General features: G+C 47.5%; 2 non-coding genes across 2 annotated transcripts; both read right to left on the bottom strand.

Moving 5' to 3' along the window:
• Positions 1-331: 331 nt before the first annotated feature.
• Positions 332-404, bottom strand: TRNAV-CAC. The gene has a single exon. It is a non-coding gene; the product is annotated as a tRNA-Val (tRNA).
• A 5,392-nt stretch (positions 405-5,796) lies between these two features.
• TRNAE-UUC lies at positions 5,797-5,868 on the bottom strand. The gene has a single exon. It is a non-coding gene; the product is annotated as a tRNA-Glu (tRNA).
• Positions 5,869-11,304: the final 5,436 nt, after the last annotated feature.

Raw genomic sequence — 11,304 nt, 5'->3', positions numbered from 1 at the left:
TTCCAGAAAATGATGGATTTAATCTCTCCTGTCTTAGAAAGTTACCCACTTTAGATGTTGATCAGGACAGACTAGAAATGGAATAGTGCAGCTTTTCTCTACTGCTGCAGAATGTGAAGCCATAAAACTCTTAAGAGCCTCTGTTCTTGCTGTTTTTTGGCTCAGGACAACTAGTCTTTGGTCAATGGCTGCAAAGCATTCTCTGCTTACTCGTTCCCTTTTCAGATAAGGGAGAAAAGAAAGGGAGATGCTTCTTGGTCTTTTTCTACTGGGGAGCTGTTTCTCACACTTGCTTGGAGCGTGGAATGGCTGTGGCACTGAGAAAAAGATGTGTTTCTGCCTGGTTTCGAACCAGGGACCTTTTGCGTGTGAGGCAAATGAGATAACCACTACACCACAGAAACCAGAGGTATGGGTAGCTCTCGACTAGCATGCCCATATCTTTGGCTGGCCATTCAGCAGACTGGTATTTCCAGAATAAGATGGGTTAATAATAATAATAGTAAAGTTGGAAGGGACCTTGAAGGTCATCTAGTCCAACCCCCTGCTCAGGCAGGAAACCCTATACCATTTCGGACAAATGGCTGTCCAATCTCTTCTTAAAAACTTCCAGTGTTGGAGCATTCACCACTTCTGGAGGCAGGTTGTTCCACTGGTTAATTGTTCTAACTGTCAGGAAGTTTCTCCTTAGTTCTAGGTTGCTTCTCTCCTTGATTAGTTTCCACCCGTTGCTTCTTGTCCTGCCTCCAGGCGCTTTGGAAAATAGCTTGACTCCCTCTTCTTTGTGGCAACCCCTGAGATATTGGAACACTGCTGTCATGTCCCCCCTCGTCCTTCTCTTCATTAAACTAGACATACCCAATTCCAGCAGCCGTTCCTTATATGCTTTAGCCTCCAGTCCCCTGATCATCTTTGTTGCTCTTCTCTGTACTCTTTCCAAAGTCTCAACATCTTTTTTACATCGCGGTGACCAAAACTGGATGCAGTATTCCAAGTGTGGCCTTACCAAGGTTAAAGCAGACATGTCAAACACAAGGCCCGGGGGCCGGATGCGGCCCGCGAAGTGGTTTCATGTGGCCCGCGAAGCCATCCTGGAACGGCCCCCGCTGCCTTGGCCCTGGCCCAGGCCAGCCGGGAGCCAATGTACAATTTTGTGGTGGCCATCTATGCTGAAACGCATTCAGTCTTAGCTCCACAAGGCCATCTAGAAACAGCGAGGGACCAGTCCCTGCCGTGTCGGCCCCGCCCCCTGGGTGCATGCTGGGGAGATGTCACCCTTTGTGAGGAATGAAGAAATGCACCATGCCTTGGCGCTTGCCCCGGTTCCACCCCCTTCTGCCAGAGATCCTCAGATCTGTCCCACTCCTGCCCAGGCCCCCACTCCTGCCCAGGCCCCCACAGGCCCCCACAGGCCACACCCACTCCATCTACGCCCACCCAGTAGGCCGCCCCCCGCCTCTCCCCCGAGGGCAACCGCAATGCTGATGCGGCCCTCAATGAAATTGAATTTGACCCCCCTGAGTTAAAGGATGAAACATACCTTAGAGATTTGTGCCCTCCAGATGACAGAGCTAATGAAGCAGAGGGCTAAATGTTTAAGTCTGGCAGAAAAAATTTTTGAGAGATTGGGAATGACAGCCCCAAGACGAAGAACCCATTGAATAAACAATCCATCACCTTCATCTATCGTTCAACTCATCAAGCAGGCCGTCCCTGGGTGGGCTCGAACCACCATCCGTCTGGTTAACAGCCAGGCGCGCTAACCCTTTGCGCCAGAGAGACCTGGCACAGGCCTCCCCCTCGGCTCCCCCCACCTGAGCATCCGTAGCTGGGGCTGGCTAGACAGCCATAAGATACTTTGGTCCCAAGACACCGTGTGCTCCTCTCTCCCGCCATCAGACGGGAAAGGAGAAAGCCGGAATATAACTATTGCTTCTCTTGAGACAGGATCTTAACAGCTGTGCCAGTGGTGTATGGGCATCATGCAGGGTTCCCAATCTTGTGACCCGGGTTCGAGTCCCGGCTGGCGCATGCCTCCTTCCACCTTTTGCCCTTCTAGGATGTACAGGCAGCATCACCGGACAAAGTTTTGATCCCGGATTCTGTTTTCAATGAGAGAAAAAAGCCACCCTTTTGGTGGTGGACACTGATCTCACCTTGCATTGTCAGCAGGAATTAAAACGTAGAAATAATTTCCTGAGTTCCCCATTCTTGCCCATGGGGGTGGGAGTCAAATCCAGGCATGCAGAGCACAGGGCATGAGCACGCCATCACTTTTCCCACTCAGCCACCTTACAAAAGGAAGGTTGGAGCACATACCGTGCTTCCCCAAAAATAAGACCCGGTCTTAGTTTCTTTTGGGCTCTGAAATAAGCACTCGGTCCGTGGTGGTGAACCTATGGCACACGTGCCACAGATGGCACGTAGAGCCTTCTCTGTGTGCATGGTGCCGTCACCCCAGTCCTAGGCCTTTAGCTGGGTTTTATAAAACCTTTTCACTTTAGGCCTCCGCCACCGTGTGCAAAAAAAAAAAAGGTTCAATCAATCAATTTCAACTTCTCGCGGGGAAAAAAAAGATTTTGCAAAGTTGGAATTGGTTGATTGAACTTTTTAGTCCCACCCAGTCTGCCATTACCACTGCAGCCACGCCCACCCGATGGGCCACACCCACCCAATGAGCCACACCCACTCGGCACCCGACGATGCATAAGTGGGTTTTGGGTTGCACTTTGGGCACTCGGTCTCTAAAAGATTCACCATCACTGCACTAGGTCTTACTTTCAGGGGGGCTTGCTTTTACTGGTACCAGCAGGCCACGAGCGGCAGGAACGGAGCAGGGCCTGTGCATGGGGTGGTGACGCCATGCGTTGGCGAGAGCGTGGTAGTGGACCAAGTACCGGTGCGGGTGGGTGGGGCGCATGTCCTTCCCATGCCAGGCCAGCCCCTGCAGTCCTGGGATGGCCGTGCTGGGTGGTAAGGGGGGGCAGCTCCTCCAGCCAGAGCGGGGGGCCTTTGCCTCAGGGATCTGGGGAGGCCACCTTCCTGGCCTGGCCGAGCCCACCTGATAGGTGAACAGGGAGGCGGCAGCCTAGAACCAAAGCGGCCGGTGGAATGCCGGAGGCTCGGGGAGGGAGGGTGCTGAAGTGAGCGGGCATCCTGCCGTCAGCGCCCATACCGGCTGCCCCTTCCCTACCAGAGATGTAAGTGCGGGAATGATGATGATGATGATGATGATGATGATGATGATGATGATGATAAAGTTGGAAGGGACCTTGGAGGTCATCGATTCCAACTCCCTGCTCAGGCAGGAAACTCTACACCATTTCGGACAAATGGCTGTCCAGTCTCTTCTTAAAAACTTCCAGTGTTGGAGCATTCACCGCTTCTGGAGGCAGGTTGTTCCACTGGTTAATTCTTCTAACTGTCAGGAAGTTTCTCCTTAGTTCTAGGTTGCTTCTCTCCTTGATTAGTTTTCATCCGTTGCTTTTTTGTCCTGCCTTCAGGCGCTTTGGAGAATAGCTTGACTCCCTCTTCTTTGTGGCAGCCCCTGAGATACTGGAAGACTGCTATCATGTCCCCCCTCGTCCTTCTCTTCGTTAATTCCAGCAGCCGTTCCTTATATGCTTTAGCCTCCAGTCCCCTGATCATCTTTGTTGCTCTTTGTTGCGGTAGATGTTGGCCTTCCCTCTGGGCAGCTGCAGGACAGAGGCGGGACTGCTTCAGCCTCTTGCCACCTGCTTTGCAGCTCTGCTGCCATGGAGCTGGAGAGCTGGCCACACCACCGCCCAGATGCCCTCGCTTCTCCCAGGAATTGCATGCCTTTGCTTATCTGACTTCCAACCCCCGTCCCGTTTCTCCTTCACGCTCCTCTGCCGCCGCATGCAGGGAAACAAAAGAAGTTTGTGAGGGGGGAAAAAGTTCAATCAATCGTTTCCAACTTCGCAAGATCTTTTTTTTTTTTTGCAAGAAGTTGGAAATGATTGATTGAACTTTCCCCCCTCCCACAAACTTCTTTTGTTTGTGGCACTGCACACACCGGTGAAGGAATGCGGCGGGAAATCAGGCAAGCAAAGGAATTTCTGGGGGAAGTGAGGGCATCTAGGTGGTGGTGGGGGAAGCTCTCCAGCTCCGCGGCTCGGTCTGGATACTGGGCATTATCGGTAAATACTGGTAGCATGCAGCTGGTGCCAGCGAGGCCATCCCGGGGGGATTCTGTTGTTGCTTTGCTGCTGCTGCTGGGCCGCGCCTGGGCTACGCCCCGCTGCTGCATCCCAAGCTCCGCCTTTACCACCGGCTTAAAGGAGCCTCAGAGCTCCAAGGGGGAAACAGCATTGGTGGCAGACCGTTCTGTCCCGGGGATGGGGATTCTGCTATTGCTGTTGACAGGAACTGGAACCTTGAAAATGGGCTGGTTGGAAACGGAACAGATCCCTCCATTTCCAACTGCCCCATTCTCAAGCAGATGAAGTTTCCAGTCCCTGTCGTTTCTCCAAAAAGTGCGCAGCGCATCTGGATTGCCTGCCTCCCCCCTGCCTCCGCGCTGAACTTATCTGTGCTGCGCCAAGGGGCCGGTGGGCTGCGACTGCTGCCAGACACCAGCAGCCCCCACGCGCTCGCCGCTGCTTCTTCTGGCCACGCCCACACCCCATCCCCAGGCTTATTTTTGGAGTAGGGGCTTATATTAAGCCCATCCCCGAAACTCAAGCTAGGGCTTACTTTCTGGGTAGGTCATGCTTTTGGGGAAACATGTCACGCAGGGGTATTCACTGGAGAAAGCAGCTACGTTTGGAAGAGTTAGTGGCAAAAGGAAACCAAGCTGTTGAAGAACACGGTGGCTGGATACCATCAAAGCTGACACCACCCACAGCTGAGAAAAACTCAAAGAAGAGCACGATTGGAATATGTGGAGAGACCTGGCGCGAGAGTCACCCAAAGTCCAACTTGACTGAATGGATAATACCATCGCAAAGGAAAGGCCACCTGAAGCCGTTCAGCGGCTGGACCCCTTGACCCCTTGTGCTCCAGAGACGTGGCCTATGGTTCCACTGTAGTCTACTTGAAGGGCTGACACCCACCTGTTCCCCCCCCCGCTTAGTGCATCATAGGCAACTTTGCGCCCTCCAAGTCTCTTGCAATTCCTGCGATCATCATCTGCCTTCTTTGAAGGTCCAAGGCAGGCTGGTTGGATGGAGACTCTGTCAAACCTGCTAGGACAGTGGTGGCGAACCTATGGCACGGGTGCCACAGGTGGCACTCAGAGCCCTTTCTGTGGGCACATGTGCCGTTGCCCCAGCCTTGCCTCCCACGCGACCCTCTCCAGCAGCCCCCCTGGAGGAGAGTTACCCCTGTGCGTGGCCCACGCAGAGCAGCGCAGCCAAGGACATGGCAGCCAGGCAGCATAGACAAGACTCTGCCCTCACACCCCATCGTGAACAGTTGATGCTGCAGGGTGCGGGCAGAGGGTGTGACCGCCATAGCGCTGCTGGGCTGCCTGGGCGATCTGCGGGGGGCCCTGGAGGCGGTGAGTGGCCCTGCGGGCAGGCGGGGCAGGGGGTGGGGGGCGGGGCAGGGGGTGGAGCAGGGGCGGGGCCAGTTTTTGGGCACTCAGTCTCTAAAAGGTTCGCCATCACTGTGTTAGGAGGACCAGATGGTGGGGTGGGATAGGGGGGGAAAGAGAAAAGAAGGGAAGGAAAGGCAGGGCAATTTTCTGACCAACTCAGCCTATCTTGCCATGAAAATGAGCCTTACCTGAAAATTCCACCTGCAGGATGTTGGATGGTTTGGGAACAAAAAGCTTTCCCTGGCCAGGAATCGAACCCGGGCCGCAGCGGTGAAAGCGCTGAATCCTGACCACTAGACCACCAGGGAAGGATGAGTTGCTTCTCATCTCTCCAGCTTCTCCTTGGAAGGGGCATCAACTCCAACCTCAGGCTTAGAGTACAGTAAAGCACTATGAAGCGGTATATAACTTTAAATGCTATTATGATTTTGCCTTTCTATGATACGATAAGAATAAGGAAATTGTTCCAGAACAATTCGCCAACATGTTGGAAATGTAAAAAAGTACATGGAACATATCATTTATGGTGGACATGCCCAGTTGCCAAAAAATACTGGACTAAAATAAGAAAATGGATCAAAGAAATAATAGACCAACCCGTAGACCGGAAACCAGAGATCTTTTTGCTGGGTATTTTAAACAGAAAATATAGTAAAGAAATACGGTACTTAATTCTACATATAACAACGGCAACAAGAATAGCATACACACAGTTCTGGAAAAATGAAAATATAACATCAGAGGAAGAAGTGATAAGGAAAATCCTGGACTGTGCTGAGATGGACAAATTAACAAAAGAGATAAAAGAAAAGTAAGACACAGAGTACTATCTAATATGGAATAAGTGGTATGACTGGTTGGAGACTAGAAATAATAGAGGAGAATAAATGTGGAAAGGTCAAAAGTGGAAAATGTGTGTATAATAATGTATAGTAATAATAATATGTATTATTTTTAGTATGAAGTATAGTATGAAGGAAGAAAAATGCAAACAAGAAACAACGGGACAACAAGGACAAATATATCTAAAGAAGAATAAGGGGGGGAAATGTAAATAATAGAAGATTACCGTTACGAAATTGCTGTTAAAAAAAAAAAAAGGAGTACACACTGTATTTGTATGTGTGTTATGTTTTGTTTTGTCTTGTTTTGTTGGTTTAAAAAATAAAAATTAAAAAAAAAGAATAAGGAAATGTCTAAATTCAATTTAAATAAATTGGATGTATTTAAAGTTAATGGGATTCTAATTACATTTGAGTAAAATTAAGTTTGGATTTAAATAAAATAAAATTGTCAAATGCACAGCTAGCTTAAAAAAAAATTCTTTGAGGCTCCATTTAAATTTTTAACAATGCTAAGTGAAGTTAATATAGTGGGATTTACTTTTAAGTAGACCCGTTTAAAATAGCATGCTGCATCAGGAATAACTAAGACAGCAGCAACAAGGCTTGCGAGGGAATCTCCAGATTACAGATCCTGCCTCGCATAGAACATGATAAGCATTTTAGGGGGTAACATTGGTATTTGGCTGTGCTAGTGGCATACAGGCCAAAATGTTCCGGATTTGATGATCCTTGTCTTTATCATTAATAAAGAAAGCTATATGTGGTGTGAATACAATTAAAGTGGTAAGCTAGCTTACTTAAAGGAAAAGTACACTGGAAGTTTTTAAGAAGAGACTGGACAGCCATCTGTCCGAAATGGTGTAAGGTTTCCTGCCTCAGCAGGGGGTTGGACTCCATGGCCTCCAAGGTTCCTTCCAACTTTATTATTATTATTATTATTATTATTATTATTATTATTATTATTATTATTATTATTATTATTATTATTATTAAAAATAATATTATTATTATCATTAATATTAATATTAATATTACCGGTATGGTTATTCATAAGACTTTTTAAAATTTAACTGTATTAAAGGCTGAGAAAAATTTTCTGAAAAGGACCAAGCTATTGGCAAGAGAGAGATGCTATTTGCATTCTTTTTAAATTGCTTCTTAACTTTATTTCCCCATTTCTTTATTTCATTAATTTAGATAAATCTCTTTGTTGTTCTTGCACTGTCATTTTGAATACTGAAATGAGGCCATTTCCCCTTTTCCCCTCATGGAATTTGAACTTTATATGTACTCCTCAAGGTTTGCCTTCCTGCATTTTGTAATTCCACCTTTTCTCCAGTCACCAATGAGACACCATTCATTTCTCCATCATGGACCCTTGTTTTGAGGTAAAATTTCTAAAACTTCCATGATTTGAGCTTTCTCTCCATTTTGGAACTTGTTTACTTTTGATGCCGTTTCTTCAGGATTATTCTCATTTTTGCTGCTGCCACTTGCTGTTTTGAACCAAAGTTGACTGCCCAGAGGCAAGAATTTGAAAAGGCAGCTGTAATAATTGAACTCAACAAATTAAAAAATGAATAAAAGTCTTAATTTTCCTAACCCTTCACTTCCTATTTTGAGACTCTGCCAGCCCCTTTATCTTCCCTCACTTCAGGACTGAGTTTGCCCACAACCACACCACACAACCGGGGCTTCAAAGAGAGGCTCCTGTTCCTTTTGGGCCGCCACAGAGATTTTGTCAATATTCACAACATGGAAGTTCGTTCTTAGACATTAAAAAAGGAAAGTCTAGAAAATGTTGCCTGCTGAAAACAGGGAATGTTAGAGGGACCCTTTCCTTCTACTCCAATGCCCATAATCCCAGGCCCGCATGGAACATGACGATCTCCCCTATTCCCTTGCAGCGTCTATCTAGCGTTGCATGCAGGATCCACCAGGGGGCTCCCTGGGCTGCCGTTACAAAGCCCTCACCTGCCCCCGCTTCAGGAGAGATCTGAGCATGCGCTCTTCCAGCAGGTCGAGAGACATCCTCGGTGCATTGTCAAGAAGAGGCTGATGGTGCTTCCGCCCTTCCTACGGGTGCGATTCTGCGCTCTGTCTCTGTCTCTCTCTCTCTCTCTGTCTCTCTCCCCCCCCACAGCCTCCTCCCCGCTGCGATCCTTAGGCTAAGCCTTCCCAGGAGTCCCAAAGGCTGCAAGGGAGCTTTGCACGCATGGAGATCAAGACCTGACTCCGGAGTTCAGTAAGTGGGGGGACGTTTCTTTCACGGGCTGGACCGTGCATGGAGACAACCAAAACTTCATCAGGTTCGGAGTCGTGGGAAGGGAGGAGCCCGGGGTCCCATGTTCCCCTGCCGCCCCTGTGCATGCACGGGCTAGGCAGGGAAGAAATCAAAGCTCCGCACGCGCTGCGTTGCCCCCAGGAAGAACATCAGGATCGCCAGAAAGGTCGGAGCCATTCAGGATTAGGCTAAAGTTACACGAGAAGTTCAAATATTGATACCTATTAAATCGGTTTAGAAAGCCACTCATCTCAGTGGCTATTTGTGACCTGAGACATTTATGATCTGGATTGCTGAGAGATTGCTTTTCACGCTGCAAGCAGCCATCAAAATTATTTGAATAAATGAGTAGGAATAAGAAATCAAAAACATATTTTAAATTTATGTATCCAAATTGTTTAGTCCTTGAAAGAAGTTGATCCAGAAGGTTACTACAGATTTTTTTCCACACAGAGATACATCACTACCTACAAAGATTTCACCTCCCTTGCCAGATATTGGTGGGTTCATAAGAATTTCTTCTTTCAGTTTTTGTGTGTGCTCAGTTGTTAAGTTGGTCAACCTGTATTTCTGGAATTTTCTTTTGTTTTCCATTTCAGATATATAAGTCGGAAATCTTTCCTGATTGCTCTTGAGTCTTAAATATCTTGTGTGCGAAGAGGGCTAATCCTAATTGACCTTAGCAGATTTTGACAGACTTCTTCTGATTAGGAAGACCTGTACAGATCTATCAGTCTGTTTTGGAGCTGGATTAGAGACCAGAGAGAAGATGGAGGGACAACGCCCACCTGGAAAAAGCTCTGCAGTTGCTCAGTCTTGGAGCTGTGAGATGAATGGGGCAAGTCCTGGGCAGAAGAGCCAAGAAGAGGAAGCCAACAGTTCAGAGGTCCAATGCTGTCACTTCAGAAAAGTGCAGTTCCAGGAGGGGAGGGGTCCCCGAGATATTTGCAGTCAGCTTCACCACCTTTGCTGTCAGTGGCTGCAGCCAGAAATACACACAAAAGCCCAGATGCTGGACCTGGTGCTCCTGGAGCAGTTCCTGGCTTTCCTTCCCCCAGAGATGGAGAAATGGGTGCGGGAGTGTGGAGCGGAAACCAGTTCCCAGGCGGTGGCCCTGGCCGAAGGCTTCTTGCTGAATGTGGATGTGGAAAAGATGCAAGAAGAGTTCCAGGTGTGAGAATATAGTCTTAACAGGTCAGAGTTTTCTGGAATTATTAACTCCTAAAGTGAGTTGTTCTATTCTTCCAGAGGATATATTTGGGGCAATTCCTCCGTTCTGTTTTGGGTTTCAACAATGGACATTGTAGTAGTTTGAAGCTGCAGTATGATAATTCATTTCTATCTCTGTGCTCTTCCTTTGTTTCTCCTATCACATCATTTCCAGAAACCCTTTGAAGCTACGACTGAGTATCCCAAGGGGGGGAAAGATTCATCCAAACCCTCTCAAGAGCTGCTGTTCGGGGAGAACTTCCAGAAAGGTCAAAGTCAGGACATCACACCAGGTAACAGAAGGTCTTTCTGTGCGATGTGAGATTTCAACATTTAGCTGATTCTTTAGCTGCACATCATTACAATCTCTCTCTTTAACAAATCTGCTTCCCCCATTTTCACAGAGAGTGGAAAGCTGTCTGTGGAATTTGTAGAGTCACCTCCTCTTTGTGATGGAGCTAAAGGATTGGCTGAACCTCTACTTCAGGTAGGGAAGAGAAACGTCGGAAAAGATCCATGAATCTTGGATGGATTTCATTTTGTTCTAGAGTTCAGTGTATAAAATTGCTGTTTCTAAGCAATATAAATTTGACATCCGGTCATTGAACATTCACGCTCAGCTTAGCCTATCCTCTCTCTTCTGAGGGGATCCTTTGTGAGATGCTTTCTCCTCCTGCTTTGACATCAGATTTCATTGACCAGACAGTTGTGAGCATTGGGGCTGTTCCTTCTTTCTCCCAGGGTCATTCTCACATACCATTACAAAAAAATCCTTATTTTGCCTTTTGAAATCATCTTTGGGACAACTGTGATCTGGTGATTGAGAATCTCCATAGATACTAAGTGGATTTAAGACCCAACTACCAAGTGACCAAGAAAACTATTTTAGTTGGCTATGCTGAGAGGCATTCCAAATACCGCCAACTAGATCCAATCTGCTTCAGTTATGTCATCAGCCAAAAGCGGTGAGATCTCACTCTGAATTCTGCAGAGGATGCCCATTTTGTTCACTGGATCTCTTTCCTAGAATTAATGGAAGAAAAACCTCAAATTATTCTTGGGATTATCTGTTAATAGGTAAATTTCTTTTCTTTTTCAGGATGTTGTGTCTTTTGAGGAAGTGGCTGTGTATTTCTCCAAGGAGGAGTGGTCTCAGCTGGACCCTACCCAAAAAGCTCTCCACGGAGAAGTCATGCTGGAGAATTCCAGGAATCTGGCTTCTCTGGGTAAGAATCCCTGTCTGTGCTCGGAAACATAGAGAAGTCATGGGGTGTGGGGGGGCTTAGATGATATTTCTGATAAAAACATTGATACTCTGCCTTTATTTTTTGTAAATAAAATAAAAAATCTGGCTGGATGGTGGGCGGATGGGGTGGGGGCTGGCGGGGGGGGTTTAGTCTGCTCTT

Source organism: Protobothrops mucrosquamatus, unplaced genomic scaffold, assembly GCF_001527695.2.
Source record: "Protobothrops mucrosquamatus isolate PMUCROS unplaced genomic scaffold, P.Mucros_1.0 scaffold9087, whole genome shotgun sequence".
NCBI classification, from domain to species: domain Eukaryota; kingdom Metazoa; phylum Chordata; class Lepidosauria; order Squamata; family Viperidae; genus Protobothrops; species Protobothrops mucrosquamatus.
The sequence above is the reverse complement of the archived record's forward strand: the minus strand, read 5'-3'. Positions and strand labels throughout refer to the sequence as shown.